A 27,061-nucleotide genomic window follows, 5' to 3' on the forward strand; every position below is an offset into this window, starting at 1 on the left:
CCTGAGTGGATCATCCCCAATACCCATCCCCTTCTCTTCTCCCAGGCCAGGGAGAGAAGGACAGGTTCAGTATAGAGCTTCCCCCAGGTTTATATCTATTACCTTCCTCCTCTAACTCCCCTCCCTGCAACTTCAGGTTCTCACCTTCCTCTCTAATCCTCAGAGGAGAAGCTCCAGCAGGAAAAGCAGGGAGATGCTATTTGCATGTACTGGGACATGGTGGATCTACGCCTTCCCAAAGCTAAAGGCCCGTCCCCTCAACTAAGGGGGAGAAACCATGAAGCCCAGGGAACAATGGAGTATTTGGGACAATGAAAGAGAAACCAGGACAAGGAGAGAGGTCAGAAGTTTAAAAATGAGGGAGCCAGAAGGGGACACCAAGCAGAGAACCCCAGAGAGCATCTGTTGCTCCTCAAAGGTATCTAAGGAGTCAGTGAACACTGCCCAGGGGAACTGTGCCTGGAGACATGATTTTAAAAGGGAATGGATATACATGCCACAGTCTCAGAGCACTTCTTCCTCCCTCCAGATTTGTCCTCCTGCAGTGATGTGTGGCCATCTTGGCCATCACCAGGAGGAGATTAATAAGGAGGTCTTGCCACTTTCTGAAGTCACAAATGGGGTGTGTATACATCAGGAGGTGCAGGGAATATTGCAGCCAGAACTTTAAGAGGTTCAAAAAGAGCTGGAAAAGGGGCTGCAAGCTGACACACCACCTAATATCCCCAGTGGGCTGTGGAACAAAAGTGGAGTACAGGCTGGCCCACCACAGTTCCTCATTTTCTCTCCTGTAGGTCCCACCATTTGGAGTCAGGATGGAACACAAAGGCAAGGAAGTGGATGGTGTGGAGCACAAGCATGTACAGATGTTCTCGGGGACTGGTACAGAGGTGGACCAGCTGGATGTCCTTCAGCCAATACAGGTGGCGTGTCAAAGGTGGCTGGGGAGGCTTGTGGTGCAAGAGGTGATGATGAGTTACAGAGGGCCAGCTGTGAGGGATGAGTGGGAAACACCTTCTCACAGGACCTGGTTGAGGAAAGCAAGAGAAGCAAGAGGCTAGGTTGTCCTCACCTTCTGGAACACAAAGGAGGGGACATGTAGGGTGGGCAGCCCCGTGCACTGGCTGTGCACTGTGGGCTCCATCCAGTCACTCTAGTTCTGAGTCTGGTTGCACCATCCAGGGCTATCCTCTGATGCACCAAGGGGGATTCAACCACCTGCACACTAAGGTGTGGAAGAGTAGGGAGATGCAGCTGGGAAGGAGGGAAAAAGCAACCACCACAGAAAGTCTCAGCAGCCAGGGGGACGAACTGCCAGGGCATCTCTGCTTATTCTCAGGCATTCAGGAGAGAGAAGCAGCTCCCCAGGCTGGTGTTGTAAATCAGAGACGCTGTGCTCTAATCTCTGTGACCCTTTTCCCCTCCAGACTCTTTCCCTCCTGAGCTAGAGCAGGGAAGGGAGGATCTCTGGGATCACACATCCAGGGTGAGCTTTGGGGGAGTTTTTCCTTCCATTAACAGAAAATGTCCATGAAAGCAACTCTCCCACACAGCAATAACCAGAGACACTTGCACTGCCCAGCCCTAAAGCCACCTTAATTGTGATCTGAGAATTTGTATTGACATTGACAAGCCTTTCCAATATTACCTTCAAGGTGGTCAGGAGAGAGAGCCTCCTGGTTGCCACACCCTTCCCCATTTCACCTGGGGGACAGACTGTTCCCCATGGCTCTTCTCCTTTGGGCAGGGCTGAACTGTGCCATTGCAGCTGCTTTGTGGGTTGGGGAGATGGTGTCTCTCTAGTGCTGCCACCTGCAGACCTCCCTTCTCTCTGGGCTGGCAAGGGGCTGCCCCACCCATTGCCACCTCCTGCTTCCTGCTCACTGGCCTTGAACTATTGGCTCTTCCCCTGTGCTGCATCTTCATCTCTGCTCCCAGGCCTGGCAGTGGAGGATGCATTTATGGGAGGAGACTCCCTCTGGGGTTCAAAGTTGGTACCTGCCTCCTCAGGACTCTCCTAATTACAAGCTTTTGCTACCTTCCTTGCCAAGTCTCTGTTGCTGGGAATGAACCAGCCCCAGCTGGGGAGCAGGGAGCTGCAGGCTCTATATTCAAATGAGAAAGTACAGAAGTGGATCCCATTACACAGGTTGAGGAACTGCCAAGCAGGGATGTTAGGGAGTGTGAGAAATGGTCCCAGATTCCCCCAGGGCTGAACTCTGATTCTCTCTCTCCCGTAGTGAATGTGATTCTGGATCCAGACACGGCTCATCCCCGACTCATCCTGTCTGAGGATCAGAAAAGTGTGAAATGGGGAGACACCAGGCAACATCTGCCGAACAATCCAGAGAGATTTGACTCCTGGGCCTGTGTGCTGGGCTCTGAGGGATTCACTTCAGGGATATACTGCTGGGATGTGGAGGTGGGGGACAGAGGATTCTGGGCTGTGGGAGTGGCAAAAGAGTCTGTGAGGAGGAAGGGAGAAGTCAACTTTAACCCTGAAGTGGGGATCTGGGCTGTGCAGTAGTTGGGTCTGTTCCAGGCTCTCACCTCCCCTGCAACCATACTACCCCTGAGCCAGGTCCCCAGGAGGATCCAGGTTTGTCTGGACTGTGAATGGGGCCAAGTGACATTTTTCGATGCTGATAACAAGGCCCCAATCTTCACTTTCCCACCAGCCTCTGTCCCTGCGGAGAGAATCTACCCCTGGCTCTGGGTGGGGGCAGGATCCGAGCTCAGACTGTGTCCCTGAGACACAGGGGGTGGAATATTGCACTGAGGACCCTGAAATCAGCCTCTCTAGCCTTGGAAACTCCAGTCTTTATGACACTGGAGGGTCCTTGGGGTCTCATGTCTGGACTGTGAAACCACAGAAAGAAGCAAGTAATCAAGATGGAGAAGCCAATCTCATTGCCCAGGGAGCTATTTAGACTGTTTGTCGCTATCTTCTATGGTCCAGGAGGACTCTGGGGAGCTTCAGTCAGACAGTGTCACTAATACATGGGGCGAATTAAAAAATGGGCTTCCCTAGCCCCAGTCATGCTAGTCTCTATGACCCTGGAGGACTCCCGTGTACCCAACCCTCTGGTTCCTTATTCCATCTCCTCCCCCTCCATCTCTGCAGCACCAGGAATTTTGGGAGGCGGGGGGGGGGGGGCGGGAGAGAAAGGGAGACCCATTGAAGCTGAAGGAGAAGCAGAGGGTCACTGTGGGGCAGGGAGGGATGTAGGGTTTTGGTGGGAGAAGTAATTGCTGGGCTGGGGGACAGGCAGATGTGGTGGCAGCAGGGATAGAGAATTAATTAATTGGGATTTGGAGTTTAGAGAGAAGCTGGAACCTCTACACCAGCAGGGAGCATTTTGTACAAAACTCTTTAATCAGATCTCATTGGGGCCCCCCAGTGACAGCTCCTGCAACAGGGGCCAAAGTCACATTCCTCTGTAGATATGGGATGTCTCTATTTGTCACACAGACATAGGGGAAAATTAAAAACCAAGAGACAGACCAGAAACCATTATAGAATCTTCTTTAAAAATCTCTTTTTTGGGGGGGCAAGCGGTGTGTCAATCTCATGATTTTCTAAGAATTAAGAACATAAGAATGGCCAGACTGGGTCAGACCAAAGGTCCATCTAGCCCAGTATCCTGTCTTACGGCAGTGGCGAATGCCAGGTGCTTCAGAGGGAATGAACACTGGAAGAAGCAGGGACAGAGTGGGTTTAACCAGAGGGAGCAGAGGAAGCAAGAATAAAGGGAGAGTCCTAGAAAAAGGGTGAAAAACAGAAATGGATAGAGCGAAAGGAAAACATTCTTGAGAGGGGAAACACCCAGGGGGAGCAAATGGGGAAGGGGTAAAATTGGGGGACAGAATGGAGACTATGAGAGAAAAATAATCAGTTAACAGTGACTAGAGGAGAATGGAAAAGTCAGAAATAAACCAGGGTGGGTAACAAAAGCTAAAAAAGATTATGAGCAAAAATGGATAGAATGAAAGGAAAGAGAGAAGGAAAGAGAGAGTGTGAGAGAGGGAGAGATGACTTATAAAATGTTACTGAAAGTGAAGCTGTAACTCTTTAATTTCATACATTAATTCATGGACATTTGTGCCATTTTAGTTCCTCAAAAGAACTATGCTTCAATTTTTTGGACATTTTCCCATATGTTCTGGTTACTGAAGATCCTCTCAGCTGCTTTAAAGCCTGACATTTACTTAATGTAAATGAAGCCTACAAAAAGTTCTGTTGGCTTGTTTCCCTTTAATTTCCCAGCTGTGATTTTTGAAGGCCTTCATGAAGGGGCAGGACTAACTCAGAAATTTTAAAAGGCAGCTCCTAAGTACCAGAGGAGCTAGTAAATCAGGGAGTTTTGTGAGGGAGTTTAGAGATGGAAAACGAGAGCCAGATATACCTAACAAACATTCATAGAATCATAGAAGATTAGGGTTGGAAGAGACCTCAGGAGGTCATCTAATCCAACCCCTGCTTAAAGCAGGACCAAACCCAACTAAATCATCCCAGACAAAGCTTTGTCAAGCCAGGCCTTAAAAACCTCTAAGGATGGAGATTCCACCACATCCCTAGGTATCCCATTCCAGTGCTTCACCACCCTCCTAGTGAATAGTTTTTCCTAATATCCAACCTAGACCTCCCCCACTGCAACTTGAGACATTGCTCCTTGTTCTGTCATCTGCCACCACTCAGAACAGCCTAGCTCCATCCTCTTTGGAACCCCCCTTCAGGTAGTTGAAGGCTGCTATCAAATCCTCCTCCTCACTCTTCTTTTCTGCAGACTAAATAACCCCAGGTCCCCCAGCCTCTCCTCATAAGTCATGGGCTCCAGCCCCCTAATCATTTTTGTTGCCTTCCAATTTCTTCACATCCTTTCTGTAGTGGGGGGCCCAAAACTGGACGCAATACTCCAGAAGTGGCCTCACTAATGCCAAATAGAGGGGAGTAATCACTTCCCTTGATCTGCTGGCAATGCTCCTACGAATGCAGCCCAATATACCGTTAGCCTTCTTGGCAACAAGGGCACACTGTTGACTCATATCCAGCTTCTCGTTCACTGTAATTCCCAGGTCCTTTTCTGCAGAACTGCCGCTTAGCCAGTCGGTCCCCAGTCTGTAGCGGTGCATGGGATTCTTTGTCCTAAGTGCAGGACTCTGCACTTGTCCATGTTGAACCTCATCGGATTTCTTTTGGCCCAATCCTCCAATTTGTCTAGGTCATTCTGGACCTTATCCCTACTCTCCAGCATATCTACCTCTCCCCCAATCTTAGTGTCATCCACAAACTTGCTGAGCGTGCAATTCATCCCACCATCCATATCATTAATTCTCTAAATGTAGGCCAATAAGCACCCCCCTGCAAAACAAACAAACTAACAAACAACAACAACAAAATCCTGCTGAAGTAAAAATTATTGCTCTGAATGCAGCATCTATGATTACCAGTCTTGTGGGGTGGTGGCATGCGTGGGCATTTGGTGAAAGCAGTTCAAGGTCCTCAGAGACTGAGGGCATGTCTGCACTACAAACATAAGTCAAACTATTCACATCCACACTACTCTCCTTCTGTCAGTCATGCGCATCCTTACCAGGAGTGCTTCCATCAACTTAAGAGAGGCAGTGGGGTGGGGGCGGGAGGGGAGAAGGACTGAGAGACTGGGCTCCCCACTCCTCCCTGGCAGAATGTTTTTTAAGTACATCAGAAGTAGGAAGACTTCCAAACAATCAGTGAGGCCCCAAGGTAACCGAGGTGCCAAAGGAGCACTTTCAGAAGACAAGGCCATTGCAGAGAAGCAAAATATTTTCTTTGCATGGGTTTTCATTGCTGTAGCCCATAAGGTCAGTTTGCTAGCTTGCCATATTGCGTAATATGTTTTCTTTTGGTTTGATTCATATTATTTTGTTATCATATCCTATTATTAATTAATCATAGTATTTTCTGGGGTTTTGTTTATGTGGAATTCCAGTTTATGCTATTCATAAGGGTTATTCATGGTTATTCATAATAGTTGGCTGTAATGCAAATAACCTTCAGGCCTGTATCCTGTACGATTAGCTAGAGTAAGTTAGTATAAGTGTTTGTAAACTTTGGCATAGATAAATGGCATACCAGTTGCCCCCCTTAGCTTTGGGGAACTGAACAAAAAACTTGAATCTGCTAACCTTAAGTCTGGAGCAGACCGGTAACTGCAAGGCACACTGCAGAACATGGAAGTCATGAGTTAGGTCAGGGATAACGGTTTCGAGAATGAGATCATCAATACTAATACATATGAGTATATGGCATAACATGTTAACCTATAGAGTAAGCGTACCTGAAGATTTATGGGGTTGAGGAAATAAGATTTGGGCATGGTAGGTTGGGCCTAGATTCTGACAGCGGGCAGTACCGGGACCCTATAAGATGGCAAACAACCATACAAAGGGGTCACATTTTCCTATCTTCTATCAAGCTATCACCTCAGTTTCACAATATATCCTAGCCACTCAACACTTGAACCTAAGCCCTACCAATTTGGGAAGCCTGGACCATTAGTTCCTCAGACATGCCAGAGACAAGACTGATCCTCTGTCTCCTACTACCAGGTCTTCAGGGATGGGTGTGAATATGCTAGCTTTAGTAGTCTTTTAGAATAGAAATGTTACCACCAGGGGTCATAGAATTGTATTACTTCTTTGTGACTCTGTGTTTTGTAGCATTTATGCTTCTTTCTTTTATTTTAATAAAGATCTTAACAAGTTGGTTTTGTCCTCAGTATAAGTGTCTTGCCACACACCCGGAGGGTCCTCTCACAATATTGAACTCTCTGTGTTCTCTATCCCTATAGCCTGAACTGGGACAAGAACCTAAATTATCTTCTGATCAGATCAGTGCTGAGCGGTAAACACATTAGCCCATAAAATTCAGGTCAACACTGCAAAGGTGTGGGAGATTCCCACACATCAGCCATTCTTTTTATGTGACAAATCTGAGGACCTGTCCCAGACTGAGGGGTCAATAGAGGTGGTTTTGGGGAAAAAATACAAAAATACAAAAAATATTCAAAACAATGGGATCTAAATTAGCTGTTACCACTCAAGAAAGAGATCTTGGAGTCCTTGTGGCTCCTAATGTGACCCTGAGTTTAAAGGTTCAAAAGCAGAAGGCACATTGGAAGAATCCACAGTTTAAATGAGACACACTTATTGCTTGCGGGCCCCGCTGCCTGATTTTGAGATCCTGGCCAGGCTGACGAACGGGGACTTGGCTCGTTCAAGTAGGTGTGAGTTGGATCAGTGTCACGTCTAGGAGTCCCATTTCGAGCCCCCTTCCAATGCAGTCTCTTTTCCCATCACATACACCTCAAGTTTCCTACAGATCCACCGTCTTCCCATGTAGCACCGTGAGCTGCTGACCCCTTTCTCATCGTTCAGATAAGCAGTCACCTCCTCCTCTTATCTGAAACCTGCAACACAGAAGCCAGGGTGCTGCAGTCAGGCAGAGGCCAGGCATTTCACATCAGTCCCAGCCAGGGGAGCCGTTCTCCACAGTGCAGGCCTGAGTGTGGAGCAGCTACTCTCCCAGCCCCTCAGGAGCAGAGCTCAGGACACGGAGTCTGTACCCCAGGAGAGGGCCACAGAGGCCCAAACTCGGGACAGTGTCTGGTGGCTATTCAGACCCAGTCAGGCTGGAAGCAGGTAGGATCCAAAGGTTGGGTCCAATACAGCAGAATGGGGACTGTCCATTGGGGAGCCCTGACCCAGCGCCATAAGAGCCTGACTTTTCAAAGTACTGAAGTAACCCAGACCAGGGAAGTGGGGGGTCTCCATCCTCCTCTAATGGCTGGCCTGCATAAGAGCTTTATCAATCGGAGGTGGGGGGAGGGGGTTCAGTTAAAGAAGTGGATTCTTTCGCTCCTATGGCAGAGGCTTATGCTTCTAGTGCTGAATTCCGGGGTTCAAACCCTGCTCCGGGCTCAAGCAGCGCTGGTTTTGTGATCACACTTGGAGCCCACTGAAACCCATCGCAGGGTGGTGGCTGGGCAGCCATCACTACTGTACCCCGTTCCAGTGGGAGCCCCAGGCGTCCAGCACCTGTGAACCGCAGGCTCCCTTAACATCGGTGCCTTGTTGTGGATTCAGAGGCCTCACCAGCCAAGTCACTCAAACCTGCCGGCTGCAATCCCCAGCGGGACCTGCACCTGCAATGCAGCGCTCGGCATGTTGCCCTCTCTAGCAGCCACTGTTAACCTGAGCTCCCTGCTGCCTCCTTTCCCCAGGGCGGGTCAGACACCCCAGGGACGTTGCTGAAGAGGGCTGGGGGAGAACAGCGAGTGTCCCAGCTGAAATCCCAGCGCGCTGCGAGGGCACCTCTGGCTATGGCGGGCTCTGTCTCCGGCCCAGCACTGTGCTGCGGGGAGGAGCCGAGAGTTCAGGGACACACCGGCTCCCATTGGTCTCCGATACACGCAGGACGCGAACGGACCAGGGTCGTGTCTGGTGGTTTCACTAGCACTGAATGGTGGATCTACCTGAGTTCAAACCGCTCAGACACCAGAATCCCCAAGCCCAGGGAATTAGTCCAGGGGGGTGAGAGAGACTCACAGGTGGTTGAATTTGGTGCCATTGGCCCATTTCCAGGGCTGACCCTGCTCCCTCCAGAGGCCGATCCAATGGTCATAGACACCCTTATGGTGCAGCAGGAACGCCTTAACGAAAGCTGAGGGACAGCAGGTATCAGCCCCAGCTCCGGTGCTTCCCCACCTCCCCCTCCAGGGCTCTGTGCTGCAGAGAATCCCAGTCAAATATTGAAGGGTGCTCAGTTTATTTTCGGGGGGCGGAGATTTTCCCCTCCCTCTTGCAAAGCACAAGATCACCCGGGCAGTCTTAACCCTCCCACCGCACACAGCAGCCCCACCCCGGTGCTCCCAGTAACCCACACCCCAAGTCCCCCTGAGCTGGGGGCAGCTGTTGGGTCTGAGCTTTCTGCAGAGACGTCTCTTCTCACAGAGCAGCCACCGCTCACCCCAGCAAGGCAGGAGGAGGGAGCGAGTCAAGCTGAAGTGGGAGGGGTCAATGTGAAAGGATCCCCTCCTCCCCCGCCTCCTCAGCTGGCTGCTCCTTTCCCATCCCCACAACAGGAGCACTGGCTGGGTTCTCAGTCCCACTCCAGCAGCCAGCAGGCCAGGAGATGCTTGAGCCAGCCCTGCCCTAGACAGAAGCTGTCTCCCTATTTGGGGAGGGGGGCAGTGGAGAATGGGCAATCCCTGTGATCACACACAGACAGTAGGGCCCTGGGCCCAGCCAGGGCTGGCGTTCAGCGGCTGGAAGTTCATTCACTCCAGCCTCCCAGCACGGGAGGGCTCACAGCTGCTCCTCACCCCATGGGGCAGAGCCCAGGTACTGCTGCAGCAGCCACCCCTGTGCCCAGATTAGTGTCTGGCAACTCGAGAGTCTCTCACCGTTTCCTGCTCACTGTCGATCCCAGCCAGGGAGGCACCCAGGGCAGAGCAGCGGCTTCGGCTGTCGGTCCAGCTCCCTTCCCTCTCTGAGAAATAGTAGCATTTCCCTCAGTATCCCATCCAGCCGTCCGGGCACGAGGGGCTAGCAGGGGGGCACAGATCAGCTGATGAAAGCTGAGAGGTCAGCGCTGAGAATGAGACAGTCACATGGAGGGTAAGAGTTGCATCGAGAATTGGGCATTTGACTGGTACAAAAATTGGTCAACTGACCAGTCAAATCTGTCAAAGAGTGGTCAGATATTTTAAAATACCAATTTATCAGAACTGGTTACCTCCCGCCAGGAAGAAAAAAGAGCAAGACGTCATTGTCTACAGTAGGTTTAGCTTTCGATAGATACGGATCTACCTTATTTTTTTTTTTAAAAAATGTACTTCACTGAGTTATTTTAGCTCAGAAAAAAAAGGCAAAACAATGAAACCAAGTTCTGGAAAACACCAGTGAGGCTCCAAGACGCAATCCGAAAGGCAGGCTGCCTCCTACCCCCAGGGCTCTCGCTGGAGCATTTGACTGCGGCCAAACAGGCAGTCAATTGACCGGCTTGCCAAGCCCATTGGGACCCCCAGCTGGGGCTGGTCCACTGCAATCAGATGCAGGGGGACGGAGAAGTTTGTCACTGTAAATTTGCCTGGCAAGAAGGATTCCAGGGACACTCCCAGCCTGCGAGGGACTGACACAGCTCAGAGCATTTCACCCCAGGCACAAGATCAACAGCTGGACGTTCAACCTAGCAACAAACAGCAGGTGAACTACTGAGAAGAACATGGGAACTTTCACTCAGGGACATGAAAGCCACAAGGGGGCGCCAGAAACTACAGCCACGGGAAGTGACCTGTTGCACTGTGGGCCAGGAATGATGGAACTTAATTCACCTCCTACCTGCAGACTTTTCTCTCCCCAAACACAGCAGCAAGAAAGGCACTTTCTGGAAGCCCTCATGGCAGTGTAACCCTTTCAGAGCCATGAAAGAGCAGCAGTGGGGTCACCCATAAGTGACACCAAAGAGGATTTGAAAGGCCTGTCTAGTTAGGAGGAGTTGGACTCAAACCCCTCCAGATGTTTTCGAGCACGTCACTTTTGTTTGCACCACAGTAACTCGGTAGCTGGTTTTCAAGCCTTCCCATGTGGCTGGCGCTCAGCGAGGAACAGACACTCTAAGTTGGGAAGAGTTAGGAAACGTGGCAGCGGTGATCAGAAAGCGAGCATGTGTTCACCTCACTCACAAGGCATGTCTGACCCTGTAGATTTAACTGTCCAGTGCATGGTAGCCCACACCCCTGCCCTACTGAACTGAGCAGAGAAGTCAGTGACGAACAGTTGATGGCACAGGCTGTCTCCACCATCCATCTCCAGCTCAGATGCCACATGTTCTGCAGAGCTCCCTGCACCTGCAGGTGTGTAACCAACCCTAAGCTCACAGATTCCCACCTTACACAGTGAGAGCCAATGCTGCCCATTGCAGCAGCCTGCCATTACAGCAGGGAGCTGGGATTCAGGGCCCATCTGTATCCGAGCAATCTGCACCAGTATAATCACAGTGACGCAGTGACATCAGGGAAAACACCTCCTGGAGATGCGCTGGAGCAGTGCGGCTCGCTCTGGTAACTTCCTGCAGCGAACTGCAGCAAGGCAAGCTCCTTTGTGCACCAGTGCAGTGCGTCTGCTTTAGCGGTTTGCCCCAATTCAACTGCACGGATGTCATGACATCGGCACAGAGGATTCCTAATGCAGACAGACCTGGATTCAATCCCCTCTGCCAGCTGCTAAACCCTCCTGGGGCCCAGTGATCGGATCCCAGGGCAATAGAGAAATCCCACCCCCGACATTCCCCAGCACGCCCTGCCCCAGACAACGGGGGGATACAACAGGGTTCATGTTCACCGCAAACAGACGCCCTCTGCACAAGCACACGCTGTCTGGGCAGCCCGGGGGAGTGAATGGTGCTAAGGGACCCTTCCTGGCCAAGCTCAGCGATTGGTGGGTTTCCACACTGCGCTGGTGGAGGGGTCTAGACTGAGTTCTACGGCTCATTTCAGTAATACGGCAGCACCTGCCGCCCGGCCACAGGCGTGACCTGAAGATCCAGGAAGGCCAAGCTGGTAACCTCAGAGCAACACAGGGAAGGCAAAGGGCTCAGTGTTGCACTGCATCCTGTCCCACTGGACACCCTGGTCAGGGACTGCTTCATGGCGTGTGGCAAAGGTGACTTGGGTCCAAAGTGCTCAGAGATGGGCTGGGGGGGCTAATGTCAGTCAGATCGTCCTGACACAGAGAGTGCCCAGGTGCAGGGGTCTGGGAGGAAGATCCCCCAGGAATCCTCTGCCCCAGGGGCAGAAGCCGGACAGTCCGGGAGGAGAGAGTGAGTGTGGTAGGTCACGGGGGAATGGGATGCGCGGAGATCGTAGATGGAGGGGAAGGGAGCCGGGCGGAAGCTGGGAACTCACCTGCCAGAGCAATGATGGCAGCAATCAACGCAGACCATACAACTATCACTGCAACCACAACTCTACAAGTTGGACTTTTCTGGCAGTTCCAAGGAGGGTCTGAAACAGAAAGACCCGTCAGGCAGGGCTGGGAGGACACGTCTCACTGACAGCACCGGGGCTGGAGCTGCCCTGGAACATGCACCGTTCTTGTCTAGTTTTTGTAAAGCTCTCCAACACAATGCAGATCTGGAGCTGCATTCGCATGTCCTGAGGGCTGTCCTGCACCATGGTCACCACGGGCAGGTAGGTCATCAACCTCCATCTCTGTCCCAGCTGCAGGATGGCCTCTGGTTCCTGCTCCCTCAGGAACCTGGAGATACTGAAAAAGGGGTGGGGTTGGCAGAGCAGGAGAACACCCCATGAGGTTAAGAAATGGCAGTGAGAGCCTTTTCCCTCCCTGGGAGATTATGGTGTCCCTCTGTGGGGACTCCCTTCCTGGCAGATGCTAGTGAGCTATTGAAAGAGCTCAGCCTGTTTAGATTATAAAAAAGATTGGGTGGTGACATCATTGAAGTGTTGAAGTGACTTCATGGAGAGAAAATATTGGGTATTAAAGGGCTCATTAATCTATCAGAGAAAAGCATAACAAGACCCAGTGGCTGGAAACTCAAAAGAGACCAATTCGTATTAGAAAGAGGGCACACATATTCAACAGTGAGGACGAATCACCAAAGGAAGAAACTAGAAAGGGAAGTGGTGGGAATTCCCCACCTCTTGATGTCTTCTAATGAAGACTAGATGCCTTTCTGGAACGTGTGTAGTCAAAAATTAGCTCCTATGCTCTACAGAAAGCATGTGATATGCAGGGGGTCAGATGACACGCTCTAATGGTCTCTTCTGTCCATAAAGTCTGCTAATTGATGAAAAATGAGCGTAGCATGGGGAGAAGCCTCTGATGTTTTACTGTGTTCGGCTTGAACCCACAATGAACGCTCATTGAGAGGGGTGATCCAGGGGAAGCAGCTCAAACATCCAATGTGGCTGGACAGGGGCAGGACATCAGCACTGCAGGGGAGGGGTGGGTGTGGCAGTGACATCACAAGGGCCTTTGGCAGGACCTCAGCCTATTGGACAAAGGTGGTAGGGAGGCGATGACCTCACAGAGAGATCTTGACATCAGCCAGGCAGGACAGGGGTGCAGGACAGGGGCCACCTCGGAGATCCCTGTGGCTTTGCTTCAGCACGTCTCCTTCTCGAGGTCTCTCCTAGAGGACTGAGAGAGCATTCACTTTCACATTCGTGAGCGCAAGGAGGACCCTCTTCGGAGTTTTCTCCTTTTCTTTTAGTGGTTTTGCTCGAAAACAGACGTCCCTGTATAGAAGGTAAGAGCCTCGGAGAGGTTTGGAACCTGTTCAGTCTGATCCATCAGGTGTCGGCTGATTTTTAGGAATGGAAAACACTAGATTGCGGGGGCAGCATTTTATTTCCGACCTAAGACTTTGTCCCTTAGAATTACTGGGGACATTGGGGTTTCTCCTTTTTGTTTTCCCTTTTCCTGTCTCTCCCTCCTTTCTCGTCTTCTCTTGCATCTTTGTCCTTTTCCCCTGCTTTCCTTTCACCACCAGGACCTGTCTGTGCGTGTGGAGTTGGGGACGGAGGGGGGGAGGGGGGGTTGCACTCCAACTCTCATTGCGGGAGGCCCTCCCAAAGACATGTGGCTGGAATAGTGCTCTAAGAGTGACTCCCTCCGGTGGTGACCCGGGACATCTGGTGAGAACTCTCAGCTTTCTGCTTCTCAGAGTCTCAATGCTGATTGGGGGAGTTTGGGGCTATTGTGAGGGAGGAGGCTCAGGTCCTTGTGACCCTCTTTTAAGACCAAGGAAATAGGGCGTAACCAAACATGTATTTGATTGCTCTTGCCGCTTTTCTCCATTCATTGTCTTGGAGTAATTCACGATTCTCTCTCTAATGGGCTAGTTCTTCTAAAATACTTACTAAAGAATTAGGTTTTAATAAAGCCAAATGCAACCCCATACCTCCAGTAACAAAGGAGTCAGGCGGCACCCTACAGAATTGGGGACAATCCGCTGGAAAGCAGTGACCCTGAAAAGGATTTTGGGGTCATAGTGGACAAGCTGTTCAACATGAGCTGTCAATGTGAAACTGTGTTAAAAAAGGTTAAAGCCATTCTTGGCTGGATAGAGTAGTGAGGATGGAAAGGGAAGTGAAAGAGCATTGGTGAGACTGATGTTGGAATGTTGAATCCAGTTCTTGTGTCCACATTTTGAATATTATGTTAAAACAATTGGAGAGGGTGCAGAAAAGATTCATAACTGAGTGATGGGGATGATGCCCTATTATGAGACATTGAAAAAGCTCAATCTGCTTAGTATATACAAGAGAAGAATGAGAAGTGAGTTGCTTGACTTCATGGAGAGAAAATGTTGAGTATAAAAGGGCTCTTTTATGTCTCAGAGAAAGGCATGCCAAAACCCCATGGATGGAAGCAGAAATCAGAAAAAGGATAATGACAATAAGACCCAGATTTGTAAGAGGGTGGTTTGTCATTGGCACAAAGTACCAAGAGAAATGATGGCTTCTCCATCTCTTGATCTCTTCGAATAAAGACTAGATGCCTTTCTGGAAAATGTTTGAGTAAAAGAAAAGCCCAGCTCTTCTGACATACAGGAGGCCTTAGGATACGCAGGGGATCAGATTAAATGCTCGAATGGTTCCTTCTGGCCATAAAGTCAACTAACTTGTGAAAACCTAATTGCGGCCTGGGGAAGAACTTCTGTGTTCTACTATGTAGTCGGTGTCACCCCACAAGGAAGTGACATTGAGTGGGGTGATCCAGGGGAAGCGGCTGAAACATCCAACGTGGCTGGACAGGGGCAGGACATCAGCACTACAAGGGAGTGGTGGGTGTGGCAGTGACATCACAAGGGCCTTTGGCAGGACCTCAGCCTATTGGACAAAGGTGGTGGGGAGGCGATGACCTCACAGAGAGAACTTGACATCAGCCAGGCAGGACAGGGGTGCAGGACAGGGGCAAGCTCGGAGATCCCTGTGGCTTTGCTTCAGCACGTCTCCTTCTCGAGGTCTCTCCTGGAGGACTGAGAGAGCATTCACTTGCACGTACGTGAGCGCAAGGAGGACCCTCTTTGGAGTTTTCTCCTTTTCTTTTAGTGGATTTGCTCGAAAACAGACGTCCCTGTATAGAAGGTAAGAGCCTCGGAGAGGTTTGGAACCTGTTCAGTCTGATCCATCAGGTGCTGGCTGATTTTTAGGAAAGGAAAACATTAGATTGGGGGGGGCAGTATTTTATTTCCGACCTAGGATTTTGTCCCTTAGAATTACTGGGGACATTGGGGTTTCTCCTTTTGTTTTCCCTTTTCCTCTGTCCCTCCTACCTTTCTCTTCTTGCTTCCTTTGTCCTTTTCCTCTGCTCTCCTCCCACCACCAGGAGCTCTGTGTGTGGAGCGGGGTCCGGGGGGGTTGTGGGAGGCCCTCACAGAGAGGTGAGACTGGACTAGTGCTCCGAGAGTGATCCCCTCCGTGGTGACCGGGGCCATTCTTTGGGCTATTTAATGAGAACCCTTAGCCTCCCACCCCTCAAAGTCTCAACCTTGATTGGCTGAGGAGGGGGCTATTGACAGGGAGGAAACTCTGGTCTTTGTTGTTCTCTTTTATGACCAAGCAAATAAGTCACAATCAGTTATACGTTTGACCAATGTGGATGCTGCTCTCCATTCATTGTCTCGGAGCAGTTAATGATCCTCTCGAACATTCCAGTTCTTCTGAAATAATTGCTGAATAATTACTATGAACAATTGTTGGTCTGTAGCTCATTTGAGAGCAATTCTGCTACTGACTGGCTGCATCAGCTAAGACAAGTCCCTGCTCCTTTCTCAGCCTTCGTTTCTCCTTCTGTCAAGAAGGAATAACAATCCTCTCCCACCTACCTCGCCATGGGTGGATGCTGGGGATCCACTGAACAGTGTCACTCGGAGCAGTGCAGACTAGGGGGTGTCCTATCACACTGAGCCATATCAGATTATAACCTAATATTCAATTTGATTTGTATTTTATTGTTTTGAAATTGTGAAAAGCAGCAACTACTTAGCTCAGACTGAAGCATCTCATCCAATTTTCTAGAGCATAGTGTCTCCCCTTTGTGTATGACGAGACAGTTGAATGCACTGTGACGGACAGGAGATGCTCTTGTTTTGCAAACAGATATTTTTGCAAAGAATTTTCATCCTACTTGTTATGATTTCAAGAAACAAAGTGGTTTCGTTTGAATGGATTTTCTGACAGAAAAAGGTTTCCATGAAAATGTTCACACCTTATTTCCTGGGCCTTATCCCTGCCTCTGGGGGGTTGTTGTCTGTTAGTTAGAACAGGAATCAGGACAGTTGTCTTCTCTTTCTGGCTCCGTCACCGCTTCGCTGTGTGACCCCTTGGGTAGGTCCAAAGGGAACAGGGTCAATTCTCTAACTCCAGGCAGCAGGAAGCCTGGGTGAGATAAGGGATGTTAAGGCCATCTGCGAAGGAGAAAGGGATGTTTCCAGGTGTTGAATGTCAAGAACTCTAAACTTTGCTAAAATGGATAGTCTCGAAAAACAAGAACTAGTTGGGGCCAAACTTTAACCATTGTCTTTTATAAAGCCCATTCAGGAATGTGAGTCCCAGAGAGCCATAGAGAGGGGGAGCAACTTGCCCAAAGTCCCACAGTCCCGCAGCAATGGAAGCAGGAGTGACACTCTCTCTCAAAGGCAGGGGGACCAGACATTAGGGCCTGGTTGCAATTGCCAGCTGTGGGAGGGAGTGTGCGGCAGTGGTCAGTGAAGGGGTCCATCCATGGCTCTGACACTCGGTGTGACTCTGTGGTCGCAGCTGAGGCCCGTTTGCCGTCAGTAGGGTTGGGGTCCCATGGCTACAGCCCAGTGGGTTTGGGAGGCTCCAGGAAGGTGAGTAAAGTGCTGGGATGTCAGGATCCCGGAGGCGCTGTCACCTCCGCCCTAGGGCCGTGTTCTGCACCCCCTGCTGCTGGCTGAGTTTCTCCGTCCCTTGGCAATCAGACAGACTCTTGTTTTCACAGCCAGTCGATCGCCCTCGTGTCATCACCCTGCCTGCTGGCTGGGCAGGGTAACTCCTGAGGTCCCACCCTCTCCAGCCTGCCTTGGGCTTGGAGAGTGAGGAGGAGGGTGAGGGACGTCTGCTGACCCTGAACATCCGCCATTCATTGTACCATCACTGAGAGCACGTGAGTGGCATTCGGGTTCCTCGGTGTGTTCCCCTCTCTGTCTGGGGGAGAGACTATCTCCAAAGGGGGATTTCATTTGCAAACAGCCCCCAAGAGCCCCTCACTCTTAGGCCAGGCAGGGGCTTCTCCAGAGCCGTCTCCAGTGTGTTTGGAAAGGTTCCAGCAATGGGGCTTCCCAGCCCTTCCCCTCCCAGCCCTTCCCTCCCAACCCTTCCCCAGGCTGAGAGTCTCTGAGGTGAGCCAGACCCTGTGAGCTGCTGAGCCTGGAAATCAATGGGGAACGAGGAGGGCTCTGTGCTTCCTGTGCCGAGGGCCTTTGTGACTTTGATGTGAGGAATGATTTCCCAGGAGAAGTCCGGACTCCTGGGTTCTGTTCCTTCTCTAGCCTGGGTGGGACAGTGGCCTGGGACGACAGGAGGGGACTGCTTCTCCAGAGTAACCGATGGTCTTTGGGACTGACCTCATTGCTGGAAAAGGATGAGACTTCCTGGCTATTGCAGCAGCAGGGATTACGAGGGGAAACATTGGGAGCGGATCATGCAATGAACTCCTGCCCGTGTGTGTAGATGGCATTCCCTGCACTCCTGTGCGGGCAGAGGGGGCGGCTGTGGTTGGAGGAGGGAGGAGGAGGGACGGAAAAGGCCCAGGAGTGAAAGGCTGCCTTGAGCCCAGTCTCACCCCTGCTCCCCGCTCGGTTCCAGGATGGCCAGGCTCCTGCGGATGTTGCGGAGGAAGGCTCTGCAGGTGGCCCCAGAGCCTGAGGGAAGCAGCTGCCATCTTCCCAAGGGGCAGAGCAACCCCTGCGTCCCTGCTGGCGGGGAAGCAGCTCCCGTCCAGGCCAGACGGCGGAAGTGCCCGGCCTTCTGGAAAAGGAACCCGGCTCCCGGCGCAGGCGCCGAGCTGGGAGAGGCCCCGACTAGGCCCCAATGGAGCTGGCCCAGGCTGCGGTTTCGCAGACAGGACCCAGCCCAGGAGGGGCGCCGGGCAGGGTGGCTCTGGGGCTTGTTGTGTGGGCAGCAGCGGCCCCAGGAGCCCAGACCTCGTTCCCATCAGGAGGCATCGCCCTGCCCGGTTTCTGAGGACCTTCCAGCCCCTGCAGGCCAGGAGGGGGAAGGTCCCTGTCCCAGCACGGGCAGCTCAGCCTGGGACAGCGGCAGCACCTGGGCATCTGGCAGCAGCCAGGCCGATGGAGGCCACTGCTTTGTTCCAGGTGAGGAGCCAGGCTGGGCTCCGGGAGGGCTGAGGACGGGATGTGAACACCCTGGGCCCAGATGCTCTCCCAGGAATACGGGGAGGGGGGAGGTCCCCATCCCAGGTGTCTGGCCTGAGCCCCGCGAACCCCACGGACAGCAGCAGCCATCACACAGCTGCCCCTTCCGCACGGGGACCTGGGGGTGGGGGTGTGAAGAGCTGCTGCCACTTTGGTCCTTGCTGCTCCAGGGCCGGGGGAATCGGCACCTCCCCTGGAGTCCTGGCCAGTGGAGCGGGGGTTCTTCTCTGGGCTTCTGCAGCTGTTGGGGGCTGAAGGCATCCCTGAGAGGGAGGTTTGGGGCCCCATCTGCCCTGGGTGCCTGAGGTGGGAAGGGGGGTCTTGAATCCTGCTCTGCCCACCACGCCCGTGACTTCCCTCCCTGGTGCAGGGACCCCCCTGGATTCGGAGCAGGAGGAAGGGGTGGACGTGGCCAAAGATGAAGCTGCTCTCAAGGTCATCCGAGAGCAGCTCCAGTGCAGAGATAAGGTACAAATGTTCCCCACTGGGCTGGAACCAAGATTGCCCTGCCCCTTCCCAGGATCCCCACCCCCTGCCGAGGGTCTTGTCCCTCATGATCCACCACCCCTAATGGGGCCCTTTTACACCCATGATGTGGGACCCCCAAGATGGGGGTGTCCCACAACAGCCAAAGTCATCTCCCCGCACAGGCACTGTCCCAGTTCCTGATCCTGCTTGTGTAGGAGTGGTGGGGGATTTGGACAATAGGTGGGTCCCCACAATCCCCCATTGAGGCCTGAGCCCTGGAGCTGGTGTGGGTGGGGCAGGAAGGTCCCTCATTAACAGGTTCTCTCTCGCTATACCCCACTCCCGGTGGGTACAGGATGAGGGGCAGCAGCTCCTGTTCCTTCAGGCCATCTACCCCGCATGTCTGGCTGCACGGGAGAGAGGGGAGGACACGCTGGAGCCGCGCTGCTGCAAGGCGGCTGTGGTGAAGAGGATCGTGGTGAGTGAGACACGCCATACGGCAGCTGGAGGGAGGGGGAGAATTGTGGGGCTGGGGGGCAGCTGAGAGTGGGGGACAAGGAATCTCATGGTCCCAGCTCAGTCGTCGGGATGGGGCTGAATGGGGGCAGTTTTGACAGGGAGGAGGAGAGAAGGGGATTGGGAGTGAGCTGGGCAGGAATCCGAGAAGGGGGACAAGTCGGATGGGCAGGAAGGAATTGGAGGAGTGGGAGGTGGTGGGGGATCCTGCTGGCCATGTGGGGCACAGGCGGTGTCATCTCCTCACTGGGAGGCGTCAGTCGGGCGTGAATCTCACACGCTCCTTTGTCTCTTTCACGACTCACAGGAGCTCATCGAGGAGCTTCCCGATGACTCGTCACCCAGCGCCGTCCTCGCCCACTCCCTGGCTGCAGTGGGCTACCTCTGGTACTGAGACAGCCCCACCCCCCCACCCTGCCGGCTCCCCTCACCCCAGTGCTGCTCAGGCCCAAGGCTGGGAGTCACCGTCACTGTCCCTCCCAAGTCACCTCCCAAGAGTGGTGCCTCTGGCAGAGATGGTGGGGTGGGGAGGGTCACTCTCTCCTGGCAGGGCTCTTCTTTTCACTCCCATAACATGACAGGGGCCTTGGGGAGGGGCTCACTCCCGGGCTCCGATACAGGAGGGGCAGCAGGCTCCAGGGAACAGCAGCTATTCCTGTCCTGCCACTGTCTGTCTGGGACACCTTGGCCTTGTCATTCCCTAGCGAAGTGCCTCAGTTTCCATTCTCGCCAGACTGTGCCTCTATCCCTGTGGCTTGGTGTCTGTCTTGGCGACAGTCCCACCCAGTACTGCACAGTCTAATAGCAGCTCCTCTCTCTTGCCAGCACCATGAAACCTGCCCTGGAGCCAGCCCTAGAGACCCACCTCTTGCGAGCTGCCCTTCACTCCGTCTTCACCCTAGGCACGGAGAAGGACACCACCGGCATCCAGGTACCTCCTCCTTCATCCTCCTCCTCTTCCAGAGTGGTCCTTGGTCCCTACTCCCTTGATTCGCTGGAGCTCCAGATTTAGGGGTGGGGTAGTGGAGATGGAACAAGCTGCAGGCTTGCATCCTTCCCTCCAGCAGGGAAGAGATTACGCCTCCCTGGGGGATTGCTTTCTTTCTTTCTTTCTTTCTTTCTTTCTTTCTTTCTTTCTTTCTTTCTTTCTTTCTTTCTTTCTTTCTTTCTTTCTTTCATAAGCCGTGTTTTTGCCCAGAAGCCCAGCTTCCATCCATATCAACTTGGCTGTTTCCTACTCTTCTGCCTACAAGGCCCTCTGCAGAGACCTGCTAAGCTCATGGATTAAAGGTCCAGGGGTCATCAATTCTTGCGAATTGCCTGCAGTGGGATGTGAAGGAGAGAGGCTGGGAGATGTGTTTGGGAGTCTCCCCAGTGCTTCCCAGAGACCCCTCTTCCCATCCTGTGGCAGGTGTAGGCCCAGGTTCCCTAAGTCTGACCCATGCTTTGCAGACTCTGCAGAAAGTCATCGCAGAGGTCCTGGATGCCATGCTGGGGAACCTGCTGGCAGAGTCCCCAGACACAGACAGGCTCCACTTCATCTTGGAGGTGAGCCCCATTTCACCGTAACTCTTTGGGGGACTGGAAAGGAGAGACTGGAAGATCCATTTTCTACTCTGTCCTCCTAGCTGGGTCCCCAGTTGGCCGTCCTTGCTTGGGGAAGTCAGTACAATGTAGTGTCAGGTCCTTCCTTCTTGAGGAACAGAGGAAGGAGCTGGGATCCAAGCCAGAGCTCTGCCTGGTTCTGCTGAGCACTAAGCACAGGGCTCCTGGCTGTCTTGGGGAGTGAGAGTCGGAAAATCCACCCTTCCCCCTCCCCTCCAACACACAGAGCCCATGAGATTAGGGAGCTAGTTCTCAGAGAAGAGGCACATGCTCCTTCCTAGAGAAACAGGAGGGCCCCAGGGAATCAGCCCTTCCCCCTGATCTGCTCTGAAATTCCTGGGGGGATTGTGCTCTCAGTCACTCCCTACATCCCCCCAAGGATTTGCGTAGCAGGGAAGGGCCGAGGGTTCAGTCTTCTTTCTGGTGAACTGTTCAGGAATCAGGAATTCTGGGAGGATGGGACCAGCCCCGACCCCGAACATTGTCCCAATCTAGAGAGATGCGGAGAAGTTGTGACCTGAAGGGTACAAGCTGCATCCTGGGGGAAAGAATCCCCTTCTAAAGCTCTGCCATCAAGGACTCAGATATTCCCCCCTGCGCAGAATGTCTCAGGCCCCTGGGGCTGGAGGCGTGGCGGGCTCATTTGTAAAGCAGGAGCAGCTGGCCACTGAGTCTGACCTGCCTCCTTTCCCCACAGCATGTCAACCTCTGGGTCGTGTCCAGGGTGTCCCAGGAGCGAGCCAGGGCTATCAGGAGCAGCACAGCCCTGCTGAGATACACAGTCACCCTCCCTGAGTTTGACGTAAGTGAGCTCCGAGCCCAGCTTGCTGGCTCCAGGCAGAGGTGGGCTGGCTCCAGCGGGCTGCAGGATCTGCTGCTGCTGCCGGGGCTGTGGCTTCGGAGGGTTCTTCATGGGGAGGCAGAGTCAGAGCAGGATTGAGCTAGGCTTGAGTCAAGTTCTTCTTGTCCTGGTTCAGTGTTGTCCCTGGGCCTTTAAGGGGACCATGCTCCAGCCCCTGCTTGGCATCCCGGGCTCCCTTGGCAGCAGAGCAAATGAAGGCTCGATCTCAAGCTCCTCTCCCCCGGCATCTCCTGCAGAGGGGCTAAGGGGAAGGAGCCCTCTGGCCCAGGGCAGACAGGGAGCTGAGAGGAAAATGCTGATGGAGTCCCCTCTGCTCTCCCTTCCATTAGATCTCAGCTGAGTTCCCTTGGATGGGGCACCATGTGGCCCAGCTGGCTCTATTTGTCAGCGATCCAGACAAGAACATCAGCCGGCAGGCCAGGGAGGGGACTTACCGGCTCTACCAATTGCTGCTCCAACAGAGGGGTAAGGAACCCAGCTGGGACACGGAACTCAATAGCGGACTGAGAGTGACCACAGGTTGATAATGGGACCCCAGACCATTTCTCTCAGACTGACCCCAGCTGGAGAACAAGTCTCTCTCTTCCTCTGTTCTTCTCCACTCCACTGTGCAGCCACCAATGGGATTGGAAGGACACAGAAACTGCAACCAGAATGAGGAGAAAAGTCTCTCTCTCTCTCTTTCTTCCAGGCCTGACCATACATGAGGCGGAAGATCTCTGGTGCTACGACTGGCACCAGGACAGCAGGCTGTTGGGCTACAAGAATACAGCCAGAGTGGGGGAGGTAAGGGCACTGTGCCAGGGCATGACACAGCTCAGGGAGTGTAGCTGGCTGGGTTCCCTGCAGTGGATGCCTCCTGGAGACAGGAAAAGAGCCCGCTCCTTATTTCCAGTTCAGAGTTCCTCATCCAGCAACCAGTGGGACACGCTGGTGCCAAAGGTCCCACACTGGGACTGGGCCATGAGTCTCCTTGTTCTTGTCAGGCTGCAGGTTGGATTCCCCTTGAAGAAACCAAGGAGTTGCAGAGGCCATAGCCAGCAACTAGAGAAATCGCTTAGCTCGGGGAAGAGACCCTTGGTCTGTCAGCTCCAACCCCCTCCACACGCACACTCTTCTAGCCGCTGAGGTGAAGGAGATCTCTCTGCTGGAAGCAAGACAGGGTCCCCTGTCATCTCTGTGCCCTGCACAGCAGATTGGGCCTGCTCACACACATTAGAGATCCATTTCCAGCCCATCCTGGCCCCTGCCATAAATTGCCTTCCCGAAAGAGCCACTGGAGGCTTTGGTCCCTCAGTATCTGCGACCTTTTAATAAAGGGGCTTCCCTGAGCCCTGGGACCCTGAAAGCCTCCTGGGGAATGAACTGCCTTGGCCACAGCAGCTCTCTTCCCCACTCTTTGGGGAATGAGACGCCATTGTACCTCCAGGACATGGAGGCTGGCTCTGGGCAATCTGTTCGAGCCTCATGTCCTCTTGGTTTTAGGTCTTTGGAAAATTCTTCTCCGTCGGGCAGAGAAGATCCTTCGTGCAGACAGCTTTGCTGGCCATCTATGACCCCCTGCTGCGTGTCAGCCAGGCTGGGCTGGTGCTCGTCTACTCCCTCCTGGGGGAAGCCCAGCAACTGATGGGGGACACGGTAAGCAGCTGCAATCGACTCAGAAGCTTGGCGTGGGGCCCAGGGCCTCCTTCCAATCCTCTCGCCATGCACTGGCCTGGTAGCAAGGAGCCTAGTGTGGACTTCTGGACTTCATGGACTTCTGTTCTTAGGATGTGGTGCTCTGCTATCACTCCTGGGAAGGACAGGAGAGTCCCCTAAGTGCCCTCTGGGAACCTTTCCTGCCCCACAGAGCTGCACCCATTTCCCCATGGTCTAGTGTCCATGTCACCCCAGCCACCATCGAGAGTTGCTCCCATCCCTGGCAGCCTGGGAGGCCAAGGACTGACTGGTGATGGTGACTGACTGAGGCACATGGGCGTGGGAAGCTGGTCTTGCTGCTGGTAAGGCTGGACCCGCTCTCGAGAGATTGGGAGGATTCAGTTGGCAGGGGCTGCTGACCTGCCCCATTCAACAAGGCTGCCATCCTGTGGTTTCAGCTTTTGTCACTGGGGTGTCTTGGGGAAAGGTCTCAAGCTCTCCCCATCCCACTTCACTGCTGCCAGAATCCCTCCCGCCCCCCACCACCCTTCTAGAGCCCCCTCCCTGCCCTACCTGGGTGGGGATGGAGGTAGGGGTGGAAGAGAGGGTTCTCCGAACTTGAGCGGTGTCCCCAGGTGGGTTGGAGGTGGAACAGCTGTCATGGGCACTGATGGGGAGGTGGCAGGAGCTCACCCGACAAGGAGGGGGGTTGGCACTGGAGGTCACTAGAGAGGACAGCAAGCCTCCATCCTAGGGGTCAGGAGGGTGAATCTACCACTCAGACATGAGCAGCTGCTGGGTGGAAATGATGGTGCTGGTTCCAGGTGCTCTTCATCCTCCCTGATTTCTGGGGAGTGTCTCAGTCTCTGACATGTTCTCGTTCCCCTGCAGCACGAGGATGTCACAGCCAAGGTCATGTGCCAGCTTCACATCATCCGGCACTTGCACCAGATGCCCGAGGCGCTGCAAGGACTGTGGCTCATCTGACGCTCTTCAAGGTTCCCCTCCCTGTTCAGCAAGTCCCACTCCCTGCTGCAGGTACTGCTCTGTCTCACTGTAAATGCCAGGCTAGTGGAAGCAGAAATGGAGGCCCTGGCATTCGCAGAAACTCTCTCCCCTCTCTGTGGAGCTGTGTCCTTCCCTTGGCCCCCCAAATTCCTTCATCTGGGGCAGGAGCTCTTTCCCTCACACCCATATCCCTCCCCTCTTTCCTTGATCTCACCCCCATCCCATTCCCCGTGCTCCCAGGCAGAGATCTTCCTGCCCCATATGGCGCAGAAGGACCTTTGGGTCAGGGCTACAGACTGCGTGCCCAACTGAAGCTCAGGAAGCTCCACATTTGAAGAGGTGAGGATGGGACAGAGGCTCAGGGCTAGCTTCATCTCCTGCCCTTTATTCTTCCTTTAGCCCTTCTCTGGGCTCTCCGAGTCTGAGATAAAGAGGAGCCTCCTCCCCCCGTGTCTTCTAGGCCCTGGGGTGTGCGACAGCCTCCCAGATGGGTGCAGTCAGAAGCTGAACCACCTTAGGAGCAGTGGGGACAGGTCCCTTGTCCAAGGAAGCCAAGCAGTGATAGTTCTCAAAGAGGCTGAGAAGGAAGACCCCGCTCCCTCTTGGAGGTAAGAGCCATTGACTTCTTTGGGCATCTGGGTTTCTTGGGGGAGAAATGGGATCCCTGCTGCATAGCCTGGCTGGGAGCTTCCCCCATCCCTGGGACAGAGACATCTCCATCAATGTGCCAACCTTGTTTTTTTCCAAGCAAGAGGCTCCCCAGAGAACTCCTCCTCAAACCTCTTCTCCTGGCAGGGTTTCTGGGAGGAGGCTCCCGTCCCTCAGTCTCCAACTCCATCATGCAGTCTCTTTCACCTAACATCTCTGCCCTCCAGCTCCACTTCCCGCAGCAGGACAAATGGACCTTCAGCTCCTAGAGAACAGACTCTGACCTCCTTCTGATCAGCAATGGGGTTTCACCATCCCCTCAGCAAACCTGTCAGCCGGGCTGGACCAGATTTGAAGGAGGAGGTATCTAACAGGTTGGCCTGGCCAATGGCTGCCTAGCCTGGGGCTAGGCCAAATTGATGATCAAGTGAGCCCCACCTGAGAGGAAACAAGGGAAAACAGCATCAAAAGTCCAGAAGCAGAGTGAGCTGTTCAGTAGACGGCCTTGGGCCAAACTCTGGAGTCCAGGGTAGGACTGGCTTCTCTCACTGTCCCTAAGGAAGGGGACATAGAAGACCAGAGAAACCCAAGAAGGGCAACCTGAACCGAAATCAGGCTGAGGCAGAACTCCCCATGAGGGTGGAAGACCTTGTTTCTGTTCAAGACATTTTGGGACTTTGTTTGCAAGGAGCACAACCCAGGAAGGAGTGGAGTAAAGGACAGTCACCTGGTTGGAGGGCTGAGTTCCCAGCCAACAAACTGCAAGAGTGAGTATGAGCGGGGTTGCTAGCCCAGAGAGAAAGCGGTGACACGAGGCCTGGCCAGCATCTAGCGGTGAGTGAACTCTGGTACACACCCAAAGTGGCCGTGTCTAGAGCCCTGTGTAGGCTCTTCTGTGGGAAGTTCCCATGGGTCAGTGGGGCCGGAATCTCTCCTGCTCCTTTGGTCTCTGGGCTTCCCACGAGATGTCTGGTGAACTGCCCTTGGACTCTGGGCCCAGCACCGCTCAGAAATTATTCGCTACCTTCAGAGAGACAGGGCACAGCTCAGCCTGTTGGGTAGGCTGGAGAATCACACTTCACTCGAACACACAACACTGAGGTGGTTTGGGAAGCATAGTAACAAAGAAGAGATTTAAGTGATACTAAGCAAGAGAAAGAGACAAATTTCAAAGAGAGAAACAAAACACAACACACTTTGTAGTGACTAAAACTGAATCTTAACAAGTCACAATCTTTGCCGAAGCAGTTTCCAGACTAACATCTCAGCTTTCCTAACAGATCTTCTTTGATGTCTCTGTAGGGTAGAAAACTTCTCTGTCGAATCCGCTGATTTGATTGCTTCGTCTTCTGGTTTCAGACCCTCTGTTCTCCTTCTGGGCTGCCTGGACCCTGATTGTAACATCTCTCTGGCCCAGCCTCTTACACAGATGTGTGCTGCAGCCAGCCCAGTGCAGGGAGCAGTGGGGACAGATGATCTCCTCCTGTCAGACCAAGCAACAGGGGTCCCATTGAGGCTTAGATGGAAGATCCCAGGCATCTCCTGGAGGTAAGAGCCGTCCACTCTTCTGGGCACTTGGGGCTGTTGCAAGAAAGAGGGGGCTCCTGTTCCATAGCCTATTTGTCCTCATGACTGTGTTTCTTTCTTCTCAGAGGATGCGCCCGGGACCCTGGAGACTGTTTTGTGCAGGAGGTTTGAGCGGGGAGAGATCACTCACTGTCCTGACCCCTGGGTCATTAACCCGGGTCTGCAGGGTTCCTGGGAGCAGCCACCCTCCAGCACGCCACCTGGAAGCCTACGAAAAACTGCTTACCTAGGACTGACGAAGTCCAGACCCAGTTTGAGGC

The 27,061-nt window shown here is 53.2% G+C and overlaps 1 protein-coding gene and 2 pseudogenes across 5 annotated transcripts in view; 1 reads left to right on the forward strand and 2 right to left on the reverse strand.

Moving 5' to 3' along the window:
• The window catches only part of LOC140897985 (tripartite motif-containing protein 10-like), a 205,099-nt pseudogene extending 201,960 nt beyond the window's left edge, over positions 1–3,139 (forward strand).
• The window catches only part of LOC140898275 (butyrophilin-like protein 2), a 1,102,357-nt gene that overhangs the window by 778,853 nt on the left and 296,443 nt on the right, over positions 1–27,061 (reverse strand). The window lies entirely within an intron of this gene.
• On the reverse strand, positions 7,016–12,128 carry LOC140897988 (C-type lectin domain family 2 member D-like; annotated as a pseudogene).

This window comes from Lepidochelys kempii, chromosome 14 (assembly GCF_965140265.1).
Source record: "Lepidochelys kempii isolate rLepKem1 chromosome 14, rLepKem1.hap2, whole genome shotgun sequence".
Taxonomy (NCBI): Eukaryota; Metazoa; Chordata; order Testudines; family Cheloniidae; genus Lepidochelys; species Lepidochelys kempii.